The sequence below is a fragment of the Aotus nancymaae genome, unplaced genomic scaffold (genome assembly GCF_030222135.1).
Source record: "Aotus nancymaae isolate 86718 unplaced genomic scaffold, 86718_ANA_hifiasm-v0.15.2.pri h1tg000036l, whole genome shotgun sequence".
Lineage (NCBI taxonomy): Eukaryota > Metazoa > Chordata > Mammalia > Primates > Aotidae > Aotus > Aotus nancymaae.
In genome coordinates, this window is record NW_026988450.1 from 30,773,699 (window position 1) to 30,791,657 (window position 17,959).

Sequence of the window (17,959 nt, forward strand, 5' to 3'; positions counted from 1 at the left end):
GCACGTTGCAGATGTTCAGTAAAGATTTGTTGAGTAAATGAATGACTCTGTCTTTCACTCTCTGTGTATGATGGAGAAGGAAGCCTTGCTTTTAAATAAGTACACGTCTTCCAGACAAGTGGTCTAAAGGAATGGCCAAGAGTGAGCTCTTGAATTCTGAAATCAGAAATGGCTCCATGACTAATCTTAGGATAATATTACCGAGTCACTCTTTTGGGGCCTTACTTCTCCATTTACAAAATAAGAACAAAATTAGGACCTACCTAATAAGGTGGTGACAGTTCAAAAATCTGGGATAGAAAGTGCTACACAGACATTAGCTTTTATTCTGGAGATGTTGGGTTTCTAGTTTAGCAACCAGAGTTGTTCTCTTAGGCTTCTGGCACCAGTAGGCCTATCATGAGACTCTTCCACCTTTTTTTCACATCTGTCCTCATGCCATTTTATTTCACTCCTAGAAATGCATAAATCAAGGAATCATGAACATAAAAATCATGACTTTTCCTTGCCCTAACTGATTGGAACCCTTTATTCATGGAAGGCTCCAGCGGGCACAATCACTAGCTGCCTGCTGGCCAGCGTCAGCTCTTCCAGCACAGGGCCCCGGCCATCTGGTCCTCACCAGGCGAGCCATATGGAACTTAGCCCCCACTTTTTTTGAAAAGCTTAACTTTTTTCTTCTTTGGATTCTCTGCCTGGCTGTACTTTTCAGTTCTATGGAACAAAGCATGATTGGAATCACAATTTTCTTATCTTCCATCCTTGAAAAGAGAGTCAATGACTTAAATTTTATTAGGAGAAACTTTAGATCCTACATCTTACTCATGTTAAATAACGAAACTCTACTTCAAGCCCTGTGACATCTGGGGCACAAGATAAATAATTCGGAAATCACAATTATATAATTCTTTCCTATAACTGTCCCTGTTCTCTACAAAGGAAATACTTTTACATTGTCTTTCCTTCTCTCCTCTGATGCTTTGAGCTGCAATTATCTGCCACCAAGCCTCGAACAGCAGGTACAGCCGTGCTGAGATGATTAGTTCTTAACTGTTGCATGTTATTAGCTGAGGAGAAAATGACATGCAAAGTTCCAACATATGGTTTGGCTCCTACTGTGTTAATCTCAGTGAGATTTACAAATACCGAGAAGATTTCTAAGCTTTCTTTGAAACTCACTGCCAATATGCTTGTTTCTTAAAAGTATAAGCCTAAGTTAAATCTTAATCAGTTCTGAAAAATAACTTTTGAGAATTTTGTTTAAATAAATAAGAGTGTAGGTTTGCTTATATTAATGTATTGATAATTTAGGAATTTTAAAAAATGGAACAGAAGTAACAGCATGCAAGCCTAGCTGATTTTCAGCAAAACCATGAAGTGAAATGAGTAGGTCTTCAGGTGACTTAATGCCTTTCCCACACTTCTCAGATTTTTCCCACCATGGCCCCAACTTACTTTCAGCAGCCCGCTCCTGAGCGCTGAGGAAGCTTGCCTTCTTTTGAGCTGCCAGATCTTTCTTCTGAGCAAGGGACATTTTGGGATGGTTCCACCTCATCTTTTCAGCTTCTTTCTTGGGCTTCCTTTTATATATCGGATTCTCTTGTATAGCAGTATGAGCTTTCTTATACATCTCCTCCATCATGTCTGGAGTTACACTGTTCCTTACGTATTGAGAGAACTGTCTTTTATAAGCATCTTCATCTTCTTTCATTAAGTAGCACATGTAATCTGCAACATTCTGGCCCATGGTGTACTTCCAGTGTACTTCTGCATTAAATTCCTTGCTTTCAGAATCATAACCAGGGAATCGTTTGGTACTGTGAGGGATAGACAAGCCTCCATCCGCAGCTCCCTTTCAGGACACCAAAAAGTTTATTGCCAGTGGTTGTTCTGGCAAGGGCTGCATCCAAATAACAGGTAAAGGCACCTGGCTGACCATCAATGCTTTCCACATTGTATTCATCGCCAGTCACCTCCACTTGGCCTTCATAGATCTTGTCCATGCCAAACCTATTGAGAAGCCTGCGGGCCAGCAGCAGGCCAGTACAATACACTGCAGCATAATTTGTCAAACCAATCTTCACACCATATTTTGGCAGTTTGTGTGCATATGCTGTGCAGACTATCATATTTCCCTCTATATAGGCGTAAGCAATCTGACAAATGATATCTCTGTTACATGAACTATCATCCTATATTTGAGTGTTTTGTATTTATTTTATCCTGTATCACCAAGTGCTTCCAAACATAGTAATCATTTTTACCCTCTTGTCGTCTTCTAAATTTCACTTGGTATCTCTTAAAGTAGGCCTTATTCTTAACAACTTTAACAAACCCCATCCTGTGGAACAGAGACCTGCATCCACGGCTCAACAGAGACCTGCAGGCCCCCTAAGTCACGTATAAGCATATTTTTTTCTATCATAAGAAAAAATGTATTAAGATGCTAGCACATCTAAGCACATTAAGGTGCTAGGAAATCTTTTCTCTCTAACTTCTCCCCACCCTGGGTTAATTTGAAGATTTTGTCCATCTTTGCTTTACAGACTCTTTACTCCTTATCACTGTGGCTTGTATTAATAAAAAAAAAAAAAAGATGCTAACACATTACCGTAGATTCATTAAAAAATGTCAGGCCCCCAAAGATAGAAAATGAACATGCTTTTCAAAAGCATCCCCCAAGGAAGAAATAAACAATTAATCTTCATGTTCACCATGGAATAATTTCCATCTTCTACTCCTTTTTGGGGGGAGTCATTCTTCTTCCACGAAAAACAAAAGCTATTTTCCCATTACTTCTTTCCAGAGGAGAGTGAACATACTTACACTTACATTCCATATCATACTGCGATTCTAGTCCAGATTACTGAGCTCAGAGCCAAGGCTCAATTAACCGTGTCTTGTCCTTTGTATGCCCAGATGCAGACACAATACCTGGACTTACTAGGTATAGGATAAATGGATTTGTGTTGAATGATGTTGTGAAGTCCATTATTTACTATAGACAGAGAATCTTGCATGAGCTGCTGGTAATTCTGGAGTTATTCCTGCAAACAAACAGATTTTACATTTGAACTCAAAAGAAGTTCTTTACAGTTTTGTGGTTCTCAATCTTTTGTGTTTACACACAATTTAACATTCTTAAATTTTTGGTGGCTCATTTTAAGGAATTGACCAAACAGAAGCTAAATAATTCAGCAATAAATACAACCTGAAGCTAATAGTTTACAGCAAGGCATCAAGAGGTCAGGGCAGGTTCCCTGGGATGGTATGAGCAGGAGATGCTGTACTCCCAGCCTCTACTCCACATAGCCTCCATCAGCATCCCACTTGCTGCAAGCCATCTCAAATAACATGTAGTTATATATAAGTAAATACTGGGTCTATCTATGCAAACTTACATTATCAGTCTCCTGTCTTTACTTTTCAAGCAAATAACTAACCTATATGGAAATTCTGTAGCCGTCATTGGGCACTTCGGGATTCATTACAACTTATTTAATAATGCTATATCATTAAATAACTGTGTATTAGTCGTTTCTTTTCCAATCAATGCCCTCACTTTAACAGTAGACACCTGGCAAGGCTGTGCTTGCATCTTTTGTTGCGGGTCAGCCCCTCGCATGATAAGGGCTTGTGTCTGCTTTTCAGCTCTTTCTCTACAGGAGATAAGACTCTCAGGGCAATCTTAGCAGATTTGAGGCTCAGTATCTGCTTCTGAAGCCAGGAGACAGAATCCCCAAGTTTGTCATTTTCTTTCATCATTTTGTCCACTGAATTTAGGAACGACCAATCAGTTTCATTGTGTTCCTTGGTTCTCCACATATGGTCAAAGGTATAACTCTCTAAACAGTTTCCACCGAGGGTTATCAGTGTTCTCCATACTATTAGAAGTAGAGTCCTTAGCATTTTTAGGTCTAATCACATTAAGCAGCCAATTCCAGAAACCCCAAAACCAATGAAAGAACTCCATCCTCAATATTCTGTTCCTCTAGGACCACTCCTGGTACCAAAATCTGTCCTAGTCAGGGTTCTCTAGAGGGACAGAACAGGATAGATATATAGAGGGGAGTTTATTAAGTATTAACTTACACGATCACAAGGTTCCACAATAGGCTGTCTGTAAGCTTGAGGAGAAAGGGGAGCCAATTCAAGTCTCAAAACTGAAGAACTTGGAGTCTGATGTTTGAGAGCAGGAAGCATCCAGCATGGGAGAAAGATGTAGGCTGGGAGGCTAGGCCAGTCATGCCTCTTCACATTTTTCTGCCTGCTTGATATTCATTGGCAGCTGATTAGATGGTGCCCACCTAAATAAGGGAGGATCTCTCTTCTCCAGCCCACTTAAGCTCTTTTGGCAACACCCTCACAGACACCCCAGAATCAATATTGCATCCCTCAATCCAATCAAGTTGACACTCAGTATTAACCATCAGACTTAGCATTATGTTGCTGTGCCCTGCCCAAGCTCTTTGGTATACTCAAGAGGCAATTACCTTCTCACATCACTAACCACTCTCTTTTTTTGGCACTGATCATTGTGCTTACCTTTTACCTGCACCCTACTATAATCCTGTTGTACATTGTACCTCACACTCAATGCAGTATTCTAGCAGGTAGCTACTACTTTGATAGCATGAATAATATGTGGCAAATATGGAAGAAAAGCAGGCCAGGGAAGCCTGGTCCTCAAGTGGGAAGAGGAGGTCGCTGGTGTGTGAGACTCTACTCAGTAGGGAGGTCCCTCTTGATCTTGATCTTTCTCTTGAATACTTCTCTTTTTAATGAAATTTTATTTTAATTTTATTTTTGTAGAGATAGGGTCTTGTTATGTTGACCAAGTCGGTCTTAACTTCTGGTTTTAAGCAATATTTCCAACTCAGCCTACCAAAGTGCTGGGCTTATAGGCATGAGTTACCCTGCCTGGCTACGTTTAATCTTTCTCTTGGTCCTTCATATCTCCCCTACCAGGTACAGATCCAGATTTTGTGAGCTTGAAATGTATACAATTTTGGAGTTTTTTTATGAAAAAATTATAAAAATTACAAATACAGAATTGGCTGCAAAATAGTATTTATTTAGAATGATTAAAAAACAACAAATTGCTATTTCCCTAAGCACCCTGAGGATCTGTGAAAACAGTTTTCTATTCACTTGACCTGGAAAACTCCACAAAATCATGCAAATCAAGAGGTTCAAATCGTGTTCACTTTAAGAACATGCATGAAACTGCCCAGGTCATTAAGAGTACACGTATATGAAAAGCCACGAGGTATCTGGAAGATGTCACTTTACAGAAACGGTGTGTGCCATTTCGACTTTACAATGGTAGAGTTGGTAGGTATGCCCAGACCAAACAATGGGGCTGGACACAGGGTCTCTGGCCTCCCACAAAATGCTGTATTTTTGCTGCACATGCTTAAAAATGCAGACAGTAATGCTGAACTTACTCTCTGTAACGGTTTAGATGTAGATTCTCTGGTCATTGAGCATATCCAGGTGAACAAAGCACCCAAGATGAAGCTGGATGTACAGAGCTCATTTTTAAACAATATGTTAAAAACATAACATTTATAATTTTCATCTCTGTTCACTAACAATTAAATTTCTTTCCATATATTGTTTCTCACAACTTTTTAAAGGTCAATTAAACGAATGGCAGCAGAAAAATTCATTGACTTGTTTTAGAATTAGTGCCTTTGTGGGAAAAGAGAGTTGGTGAAAGGCACTGGGAGATTGGGATGAAAAGGTTAATTCAAATCTTACTTTTACAAAAGGAACAACTCATCATTTAGAGAATAAGAAAAAAAGTTCATTTCACAGCTGCCTTTGTTTTCCCTCTCTGACTCTGTATGTTTCATATAGGACTGAGAGAAAGCAAATGCACAACACTTTTGTTTTAATCATAAAACTGAATAGTTTCATTAGAGCAGTTGAGTTTTGCTTTGAAAAAAATAGAGAAGCAATAAAGAAGAAGGATTTGCAGTTCTCATTGCTTCTAATTTTCTTCTGTAATGAGTTTTCGGCTTAAATGTGTATGCAGTTTGTCCTTTTTCCTTACGGAAGCCAAGTTTCATTGTGGCACTCAATTTCTGTTGAGGAAAAACACAAACATTAGTATCAGCCCAAAGTGAGAGTGGAAAACATTTGAAAGAACATGGAAGGCGTTATTGAAAAGAATAGATCAAAGATCTTAATTTTTTCTTTTTATGAGTCATATAACAGAAAAATATAAATCATAAAAATAATTGGATATTGCCAATTATTAAGCAAAACAAGGGCTTAAGTTGTTTTGCAAAGTGTGACTTGCTGACCACTTGAATCAAACTTTTCCAGGATGAGTTTGTGTCCTTTGTAGGGACATGGATGAACCTGGAAACCATCATTCTCAGCAAACTGACACAAGAACAGAAAATCAAACACCGCATGTTCTCACTCATAGGTGGGTGTTGAACAATGAGAACACATGCACACAGAGAGGGGAGTATCACACACTGGGGTCTGTGGGGGTGGAAATAGGGGAGGGACAGCGGAGGGTGGGGAATTGGGGAGGGATAACATGGGGAGAAATGCCAGATATAGGTGATGGGGAGGAAGGCAGCAAATCACACTGCCTTGTGTGTACCTATGCAACAATCTTACATGTTCTTCACATGTACCCCAAAACCTAAAATGCAATAAAAATTTTAAAAAAATGTTTTTTAAAATACAAAGCATAGGTTCAACCCCAGAACTGCTGAAGCAGTGACTAAGGGAGGTGAAGCAAGGTTAAAATGCAACAAAATAACAATATACATAGACACATACAGTCTAAGCCAGAGGTCAATAAACTATAACCAGAGGAGGAAAAATGGCCCACTCTCCGTTTTTGTAAATAAAGTTTTATTGGAATACACTCACAATCAGTCTATGGATGTTTTTGAACTACAATGGCAGAGTTGAGTATTTGTGACAGAGATGGTACAGCCTGTAAAACTTATTTACCGTCTGGCCTTTTGCCACAGAGTTTGCCACCCCTGCTCTAAGCAAACGCCTCTCAAGCTTTACTGTGGATACAAATCACCTGGGTATGATTTTAAACAGATGATTCTGATTCAGTAAATCTGGAATAGGCCTGAGATTCTGTGTGTTTATAGACTCCCAGGTGAAGCTGATCTGCTGTCTTGCAGATCAGATTTGAGTCGTAATGCTCTAGAACAGAGGTCCCAGAGTACGAGGCATGTACTCTCTCAGCTCCAAAACTACTTGTTCAGAAACTCTGTGGATGGGATCCAGCAATCCATGCCTTATTGAGACCTCCAGGTAATTCTGATGCATGGCAAAGCTTGAGAGCCACTTGTCCACATTGTCCTTATGCAAGCTGAAACTTGACAACCGCTGTCTTCCGAGAGCCTGAAATTATATGTTCATGTTACATTCCATTATCACTGATTCTCCTAAACACAATATATATTGGTTGATCAGAATAAGCAAAAGGGAAGGAGACACTGTATGAAATTGCCACTAAATACCAAGTTATTTATTTTTCCCTTCTATCTGCAGTGTGATGGTTTTAAAGACGTAAAATTTCAAATGTGCCTCCATTGATTTAATATAGTTTAATATTTTACTTTTGGGGACGTCTATTTTCATGGCTGCACAAAATAGCTCTGAATGTCATGTCATTTCTGAAATGAGCAACAGAGGGAGCTAGCGTTATAATATTAATCCTTCAGGAGGGGTGTTTTTGCATTGGCTGAATAATGAAGCAATGACTTCTTGACTCATCCTTGAGTAAAATGTTATTGTTTGGATTTATAGTTTCTACTGTCCATGTTCGATACAGTCCCTTCCAATGCCAAAACAGCTATGGGTTTAAAATGGCTGTCACCTGTAAGCAATTAGATTTGATTACTATCAATATTCCCAGACATGTTCAAATGAGGTTGAAGCTACCAGAGATTATGAAAGCAAAGATTATTTCCTCATCAAATGTAAGGTTTTTGAGGGAGGAGGTGTTAACATAATTATGAGAATAAATTTAATAAGACAGAACAATCCCTTACCAGGATCTGAGAGAAACTAAGGCCAACAGGTAGATGCTCCAGTGCATTTCCTAGAAGTGGCTATTTGGGGACGTGATATGATAAGAGGAAGCAAGCCATGTAATGCTGAGCTGAATGATGTCCCTTACTGGTAGCACCAGAAGGAATACAAACCATTAACCGTAATTGTCCAATTTGTCAGCAGAAGAGGCAATGCTTACAAAATGCAATGAAACATATTCCCAGAGGTAAAGAACCAGCACACAGATGGCAAGTAGATTATATTAGACTGCTGCCATTAGCACCAGGAAGATTTAAATGGGTTTTGACTGGCGTGGATTCGGGACTTGGCTTTGCTTTTCCAGTCACTAATGTTAATAATATAGTGAAAGGATTGAAACAGAACATACTGTATCAATTTGGCCTACCAAGTGACATTTCTGATTGAAAAAAGAAAAACCATTTTCTGGCACACTTCGCACAATACTAGGTGAAGTACCCAGGGCAGTGGGGACTCAGTAATGTTTCCAGATGCAGGAAGAGATGGATGGAGAACTGAATGACTGATTGAATTGACAGATTAAAAGAGGTAGTTGAAGTTTAATGTAGACATTGTCAGTGTGAATGAAAGAAAAAAGCAAACTAGAGAAACATCACATAGGTAGAATCTTAGGGTTTGATAATTGTTTGGATATAGAGGTCAGTGAAACAAAAATGGCTGATGAAAGAGAGATGATGATATCTTGAACATTAATAAAAGAATAAGAAAGCTAATTGAGTTTGGGAAGAAAGCTAATTGAGTTTGGAGAAGATGAATTTCATTTTCGACTGAATTGGAAGTGCTAGAACACCACCTAGGTTGAGCTAAACAAGAGGCTGTTGGCATTGCAACTTTAAGTCTTGAATGAGAGGTTTAGAATGGAAATAGAGATTGGAGTTATCTTTATAGAGACCTTAGGATAGTTTAGATAGATGATTTAAAAGATGATATGTTCAATTACAAATTCAACAAGCATTTATCAAAGGAGAGTTCTAGGCACAGGGCTACAGGCTGAGGAGGATAAGCGCCAACGTCGGTTGAGTACTTATACAGTAGGAATTGCTTGGTGCTGGGAATGAAGCAGGGAACTTAAATGAAACTTAGATCCTAGTGAGAGTAGACAGAAAATAAAATTAATAAGTAACTATATGCTGTTAGATGGTGATATGTAGAAAAGGAAAGCCGGAAAGTGGAATAGAAAATGTTAGGGTTAAGTACTTTCAATTATAAATGACGTAGTTAGGGAAGACCTCACTAAGAATGTGACATTTGAACAAAGATCAGAGCAGATAAAGAAGCAAAGGTAGCAGGGAAACCAATGTTCCAGGCAGAACAGCAAGCAGCAGTATGAACACTAAGTGCAAAGGCACAAGGGTAGGAACAAGTCTGGAGCATTGGAGGAATGAATGGTTAGAAGGCAGGTGTTTCTGCAGCAGAGGTAGAGTAGAAGGATGTGATGTCAGAGGTAGCGGAGGCCAGGTCTTGTAGGCATTTGAGGCTGTTGAGATGATTTTCATGGAAGTATGATATGACCTGACTTAAGTTCTATTAGTATCACCCAGGCTTCTGTTGGAAATGATAATTAAAAGGGAAAGAGCAGAAGCAGTTGAGAGGCGAATCCAGCAAATCCAGACAAGAAATGATGGTGGTTGGGACCAGGTTAATTGTAGTGAGGTGGAGAGCATTGGTTGTATTCGGGTATATGTTGAAAGTAGAGTCAACATAACTTGCGGATTGATTGTGGAGCATGAGAGAAAAAAGAAGAATGAAAGATGATTCCAACATTATTTACCCTGAGTAATTGCAAGAATGGTGTTATCCTGGCTGAGATGAAGAAGGCTGAGACAGAGTTTGTGAGAATTAAGGATTGGGAGTAGTTTTAAACATGTTAACTGTGCAATACTTATTAGACAATCCAGTGAAGTTAGAGAAGCCTGTTTTATGTGAGTCTGGAGTTCAGGAGAGAATTCTGAGTGGGAGCTCCAAATGTAACAGTTATCCTGTACAGATGATGTTTGCAGCCTGAAACCGATGATCTATTGGTGATCTCACCAAGAGAGTCAGTGTAGATAGAAAAGGAGATCAAAGGCTTAAGCTTAGGAACATCCAGCATTTAGGGTCAGAGAAAACTATAGGAACAAATGAGGTAGTGACCATCAGGAGTGTATACTAAAGCAGACACATATGGAAATAAACGTATGTGTATTTGTACTATAGAGGGGTTCAAAGGAGAGAGAGAGGTCAAGACTACCAAAGAAATGAAGACCAAGAAAGAGAAAGACCCACTGCAAGTGTGGGGAAGATGAGGATTTTCCAGACAGAGAGAAATGACACTAATAAATCCAGTTTGTTGTGGTAGGGTGGTCAAGAGTAACAACTCTGGAGCCAGAGTGCCTGGATTTGGATCCTGGCTCTGTACTTACTAGATATGTAATGTTGGTTGAATCACTTAACCTCTTTGGGTCTTAGTTTCTTCATCTATAAAATGAGGATAACAATGATAATACATACATAGGGTGGTTATGAGGATTAAATAATATAATATTTGTAAATTTCTTAGACTACATGGCACTCTATGTGTTATATATAAGTTTCAGTCAAATCTATAGAGATTTGGAACTTTATAAAACAATTCGGAAATTACAGTGGCTGGGGTGTAGAGTAGGTGGGGAGAGGAAATGGTGAGTCTAAGGCTGGAGATAAAACGAGGGCCAGCTCATGGAGACTCTTCATGTTATGGGAAAGAATTTGGACTTTTCCAGTAAGCATTTGGTCAGATTCGTGTTTCTGAAACACAATTCTGACAGTAGGGTGAAGGTTTACTGAGTGATAAGGTGAGATTAGAGGCCGAGTGATGAAACTGAAATGGTGTAACGAGAAAGAGCAGGTGTGAACAAACTGGAGAGTGTTAAGCAGGTACAATCGACAGGGCTTGGTCACTAGTTAGATGTGAAAAATGAGGAAAATTACAAAGGCTGAAATGAGGCCGGGCACCGTGGCTCATGCCTGTAATCCCAGCACTTTGGGAGGTGGGGGCGGGCGGATCATTTGAAATCAGGAGTTGGAGACTAGCCTGACTAACATGGTGAAACCCTGTCTCTACTAAAATACAAAAATTAGCTGGGCATGGTGGCAGGCGCCTGTAATCTCAGCTACTTGGGAGGTTGAGGCAGGAGAATTGTTTGAACCCAGGAAACAGAGGTTGCAATAAGCTGAGATCACGCCACTGCACTCCAGCCTGGGTGACAGAGTGAGACTCTTATCTCAAAAAACAAAAAAAAAAGGAAAAAAAAAAGGCTGAAATGACTTCCAGATTGATTGGTTAGCTGATGATCCATTTTGTTAGAAGGAATATAGGAGGTAGAACATGTGTTAAAGACAGAAAATTCTCCTGTTTTGTGAGTGCTGAGTTTGAGTACCTCTGTGACATTCTGGTTGAGATGTTCTAGCACCACAGGAAATGGGAACATAGAATGCAATCTGATATAAGGCTGTCACTACAAGAGAGGAGTCCAGGCTAGAAACATGGGTTTAGAAGTCATCATCATGCTGGTGGTTGGAGGAGTCATAAAATTGGAAGGGATGTCTCAGGAATTGTGTATAGAATGAGAAAGCCAAAGCAGAGCCTTGCAAAGCATCAGCACACGGAAATAAGAAGCTGGGAAAAAAAGCTAAATTGTTACAGAGGTAGAAGCAACAAGAAAGAGAAGCCAAGGAAGAGAGCTATCAAGGGAGATAAGGACTGGAAGCCAAATGTTGCATAGAGAAAGGTCAAGGAGGGGGAGGACAAAAGAGATTTCGTTAAGTGTGGCAATTACAAGAGCTCTGGCTCTCCACCAGAAAAGCAAAGTGGTGAAAACAGGAAGCTAATTACAATGGATGTAGCAGACACAGTTGGTGCCCCTCCCACATTTCTTTGGCATTCAGTATTTCCAAACCTGTCGATGGCTTCCTACTTTCTGTGAGGGCTTTGTCATCAGCAAGAGCCCAGCCTCGTCCTGGAACTGGCCAGATAGTTAATACTTGCCAGAGAGTTAATGCTTGCAGGAGCAGCCCGCAATGATTTAAGATGTGAGTTGATTTGTAAGTACCCCAGTATTTCCTCTCCCAAGGACAAAAACACTCTTAAGATCTGTTCTACAGTTTCCCAAAGGTGCCAAATGAGAATCAAATCCCATTTTCCCACAATAGTAACCTAAAAATAAACACATTCTATATTGACTTTTTTCCTACCTTGACTCATTTCTCTTTCCCCTAGCAAAGATTATCTCCTACATAAACTACTACCATCAACTTCTTATCAGAGCCTGTTTCTGTGTGTGCCCAACTTATGACAAAAAGTCACAAAAGTTTTAAGATGAAGATAAGAAATAATTAAAATATTTAAACTCGGTTATAAATGCAAAAAGACAAGACTGTAACTAGAAGATGACATAGAATCATGAGACATTTTTTCTTTATGTCATGGGAGAAACCAAGAAGGAACAATTTTAAAGAAGAGAGTGATCAAAGTGTCCAATTTATTGAATGAACATCAGTAATTTTGGAGAAGAGTTTCTTTTGGGTCACTGGAATAGAAGCTATCCACTCAAAGGATTAAGTGGATAGGGGAAAAAATAGAGAATGGCAAGCAGATGAGACCTTGACCACAAGATAATTCCAAACTATGTATTCACATCAAGTTAATGAAGAAAGAACCAGTGCTATTTCTAGGTACACCAAGATACTTGTATTTAAAACTCTTTAGACATTTGGTTGCATTCTATGAAATTTCTCAGATTTGACCACTTTGAACCTACAAAAATGTCAATTTCATGTGATTTGACCTAATATTCACAAATATCATGGGGAGGTTTTTTTACTGGCCAGAAGTCAGATTCTTAGGTTCTAAGAACTCTATCGTGAATACTTAATGCATGAAATTAAGTATTAAGTATCTGCCAAGAATATTATGTGATTTGCAAAACACCACAGATGAAAGATAAAAATTGACAAATTATTGATTTTACTTTTAGTGTTTGTTAATAATATATGTTCTACCAAAAGAATAATAATTTCTATAACACAGTATTAGAAATAAGCAGCTTTCTTTTTTCTGGATTTTCACAAATATTCTAAAAATAAAAATGTCTCTCTAGAACCTTTGGAGAATGTTTACGAGAGAAATGGCTAGAGTAGAATGAAACTATGAATGGTGATTTATCTGTTAGAGACATCATTGAGTGAAAACAACTTTAGTGAACTTTATTATTTTGGATCATACTCCTTGCTTAAGTAATTTTTTCCTGAAATTTAATTGCTTTGAGGCCAATGATGAAGGGCATGTAAATTCAATTAACAGATGAAAAATACCTCCTGTGATTTGATATTAAGCAGGAGTGATGGAGTGTAACATTAAAAAATGGTATCAGAGGTGCATATTCTGCATTTCATTTTAATTATGTCAATTTCAGTTTCTGGAACACTGGAATTTCACACATGCTTAATTAAATTACGTCAGTGTCAATACTTTGAGCTCAAAAGAATTTTTGGAGAAAGTTTCAGAGACAGGTAACATGGAGACAATAATTATTTGCCCTTCTGGCTACTGGACCAGAGAACGGTCTTGAAGTCTCTGCAATTTGTAAAGATCTGAATGGAATTCAAAGCTCATAAGACAACAGACATAACTTTGAGTGTGCTTTGGACCCATGAAAGGGAAAGTGTTCTATATTAATTCCTCAACTCTCCAACTCCCATAAATGGCTTCAGAAATCAGAGAGACTCTTAAAATATTTTTAATTAAAAAATTAAATTATTTTTTAAAGATAATTTAATAGCTCTATATCCATTTTGTAGATAACAAACTAAGGCTTTAGGATATTAATACTTAAGCTAAATACTGATGGTCATACAGTTGATACCCAAGCTCTATCTATAGCACATCATGCACTAAATTCCTGTTCTAAGTGTTCCTAACTTAAAATGGATTATATGACTATGCAGGAATTATATATTTTCTTCCCTTGTCCTTGTTTATGTGAACAATCATGCTTTCTTTCTTTCTTTTTTTTTTCTCTTCTAGAGCTCATACCGTGGGTTCTTTTCTCCACTTTACCCTTTCCTAGAGACATTGTATGATAAAAATGAAAGTTATTGAAGGGGTCTGAAGTCCTCTTATGGGGGACATTATTTATACTGTGGTTCCAGGAAAGACTTAAAGGTGTAATGGCATAATGGTTAGCTCAGATGCTGTAAAAAGTATCTGGGGCAACAGAAACTGCCTGCTTCATACATTTTGAGATAGACCAGTTATTTGCTGGGGCTACAAGGCTGTAGTTTTAGAACATTTGAACATGTAATAAAGTTCTTGGGGGAATAAAGAAAACCGGCATTTTCAGAAGATTGAAACTGGATCCCTTCCTTGCACAGTATACAAAAATTAATTCAAAATGGATTAAAGACTTAAATGTAAAACCCCAAACTATATAAGCCCTGAAGACAACCTAGGTAATATCATTCAGGACATCGGCATAGGCAAAGATTTCACTATGATGCCAAAAGCAATTGTGACAAAAGCAAGAATTGACAAATGGTATCTAATTAAACTAAAGAGCTTCTGCACAGCAAAGGAAATTATGAACAGAGTAAAATGACAACCTATAGAATGGAAGAAAATTTTGCAAACTATACATCCTAATATCCTGCATCTATAAGGAACTTAAATTTACAAGAAAGAACTCCATTAAAAAGTGGGCAAAGGACATGAACAGACACTTCTCAAAAGAAGACATACATGCAGCCAAAAATTCATATGGAAAAAAGCCCAATATCACTGATTATTAGAGAAAGGCAAAGCAAAACCACAATGAGATACCATTTCACACCAGTCAAAATGGCTATTGTTAAAAAGTAAAAAAAAACCCACCCCCCCAAAAAAGCAGATGCTGGTGAGGTTGTAGAGAAAAAGGAACGTTTATAAACACTCTTGGTGGGATTGTAAACTAGTTCAACCATTGTGGAAGATGGCATGGTAGCTTCCATTTGACTCAGCAAGCCCATTATTGGGTGTATACTCCAAGGAATATAAATCATTCTATTATAAAGACACATGTATGTGTATGTTTATTGCAGCATTATTCACAATAGCAAAGACATGGAATCAACCTAAATGCCCATCAATGATAGACTGGATAAAGAAAATGTGGTACATATATACCATGGAATACCATGCAGCCACAAAAAAGAGCAAGATCATGTCCTTTGCAGAAACATGGATGGCCCTGGAGGTCATTATCTTTAGCAAAGTAACAGAGGAACAGAGAACCAAATACTGCATGTTCTCACTTATAAGTGGGAGCTAAATGATGAGAACACATCGATGCACAGAGGGGAACAAGACACACTGGAGCCTATCGGAGGGTGGAGGTTGAGAGGGAGCGGATCAAGAAAAATAACTAATGGGGACTAGGCTTAACCTGGGTGAGGAAATAATCTGCACAACAAACCCCCATGTCACATATTTACCTATATAACAAACCTGTACATTTACCTTGAACTTAAAATAAAAGTTGAAAAAAATGAATCTGTCACTCCTGGGAATTTTATAAAAATACGGTGCCACATTTTTACATTAGTACAAATTAGGATAACATCATGGTATGTTCACAAGTTTGAAATGAGTATATTGCAAATGTTTATTCACAAATTGAATAATAAAATATAATAAAATTATGTGCAGATTTTTAAAAATTGGCATTTTATGTTTGTTCAGTTTATTTACATTGTTAACAAATAATTTATGTAATTCTATTCATAATAATAGTTACCATTCACTGAATATTATGTGGTGCTGATATACATATATACATGCATGCATACATATATATGTATTATTGTCCCCATTAACATGGACATTATGATCTCCCTTTAAAGTGAAGAAACAGAAAGTGACTTGTTCAAGATCATACAACTCATGTGTGGCAGAGCTGAAATTTCAGCTCAGTTCCTTCTGGCTTCAAATTCCACACTTTCCACCCTTCCATGTGCCTCCCAAAGGAGCATTCAGGTCGTTTTCCCAGTCACATGTCACCTCCTGGTTGTCAGTGTAACCTTGTAAAGTGGGAGGTCAATAGGAATTATGTGGCCCCCTCAAAATTCACTTTCTTAATTGCTGAGCTCAGCCAACTCTAGCTAGACTCAGCTGAAAGGTGAAAATCGCTGGGCATGGTGGCTCACGCTTGTAATCCCAGCACTTTGGGAGGCCGAAGCGGGTGGATCATCTGTGGTCGGGAGTTTGAGACCAGCCTGACCAACATGGAGAAACCCCGTCCCTACTAAAAATACAAAAAATTAGATGGTTATGATGGCACATGCCTCTAATCCCAGCTACTTGGGAGGCTGAGGCAGGAGAATCGCTTGAACAAGGGAGGTAGAGGTTGTGGTGAGCCAAGATCACACTGTTGCACTCCAGCCTGGGCAACAAGAGTGAAACTCTGTCTCAAAAAAAAAAAAAAAAAAAAGTGAAAATCAACAAAGTAAAAACTGCTAAATTATGTTTCCTTTACCTAATTAAAATCATATAAGAGGATTATCTTACAAGCTAGGATTAGTAACATAGGTGGAATTTTTTTGAACCATTTTCTACTTTTTCCTGAGACTCTTAAGATGATTCACAGTTCTTCACTCATCATCCTATTTTCCTTTTAAAAAATAAACATTTCTAATGAAAGCATAACACTAGACAGAGAAGAATGCACAAATCTGACATGTACAGCTTGATGAAATATCACAATGGGAATCTCCCCATTTAGTCATCTTCCAAATAGAAAACTTTGCCAGCACTCTGAAGCCCCCTCATCCCCTTCCCAATCATTCCTCCTTCCCTACTTCCCAAAAGAAACCATTAGCTTGGCTCCCACTACCACAGATTAGTTTTATCTATTTTTGATTTTTTAACAAATAGGATCTTCAGGTTTTAATTTTTGTGTGTAGATTCCTTCACTCAACATTTTTATCTTTGAGTGGTTGCAAATAGTCATAGTTCTTTCGTTTTCATTGCCTTCATTATTCCATTGAATGAATATGTCACACTAAAAACCCCATTCTACTGTTGATGAACATTTGAGCTACAACCACGTACCACAGAACAGTGTTGGTCAATCACAGGCCACATATTTGACAGTAGTCCTGTAAGCACATAACTCCATGTTTTTACTGTACCTTTTCTATGTTTAGATACGCTTGGCTGCACAAATACTTACCATTGTGTTTCTATTGCCTATAGTATTTAGATCAGCAATGCGTTGTATAGGTTTGTAGCCTAGAAGCAATAGGCCATGCCACATACCCTCGGTGTGTAGTAGGCTATACCATCTAGGTTTGTGTAAGTACTCTCAATGATGTTTGCACAGTGAGGAAATCACCTAACAACGACTTTCTCAGACTCTATCCCTGTTGTTAAGCAATGATGATATTGCTTGACTATATTTCCATTTTGGGATTATTACAAATAACCCTACCATGAACATTTTTGTACTTGGTGTAAATGTTCAACTTTAATAGATACTACCAAACAGAATTACAAAGTGGTTTATCAATATACTTTCTTGCCAGCCAGGCATGGTAAGTAGGAATTGTTCCTACTATTTTTTTGTTTTTTTGAAACAGAGTCTCGCTGTATCTCCAGGCTGGAGTGCAGTGGTGCTATCTCGGCTCACTGCAACTTCCGTTTTCTGGTTTCAAGCGATTCTTCTGCCTCAGCCTCCGGAGTAGCTGGGACTACAGGCACGCACCACCACACCCGGCTAAATTTTTTTGTATTTTTAGTAGAGACAGGGTTTCATCATGTTGGCCAGGATGGTTCCTACTCTTTTAGTCCTGAGTTTTAATGTAAGTTATTAACAAGGTTGGGAGCCAG

General features: G+C 38.4%; 1 pseudogene; it reads right to left on the reverse strand.

The window, feature by feature from the left end:
* Positions 1-1,291: 1,291 nt before the first annotated feature.
* Positions 1,292-2,363, reverse strand: LOC135277923 (large ribosomal subunit protein uL18-like; annotated as a pseudogene).
* Between the last annotated feature and the right edge of the window lie 15,596 nt (positions 2,364-17,959).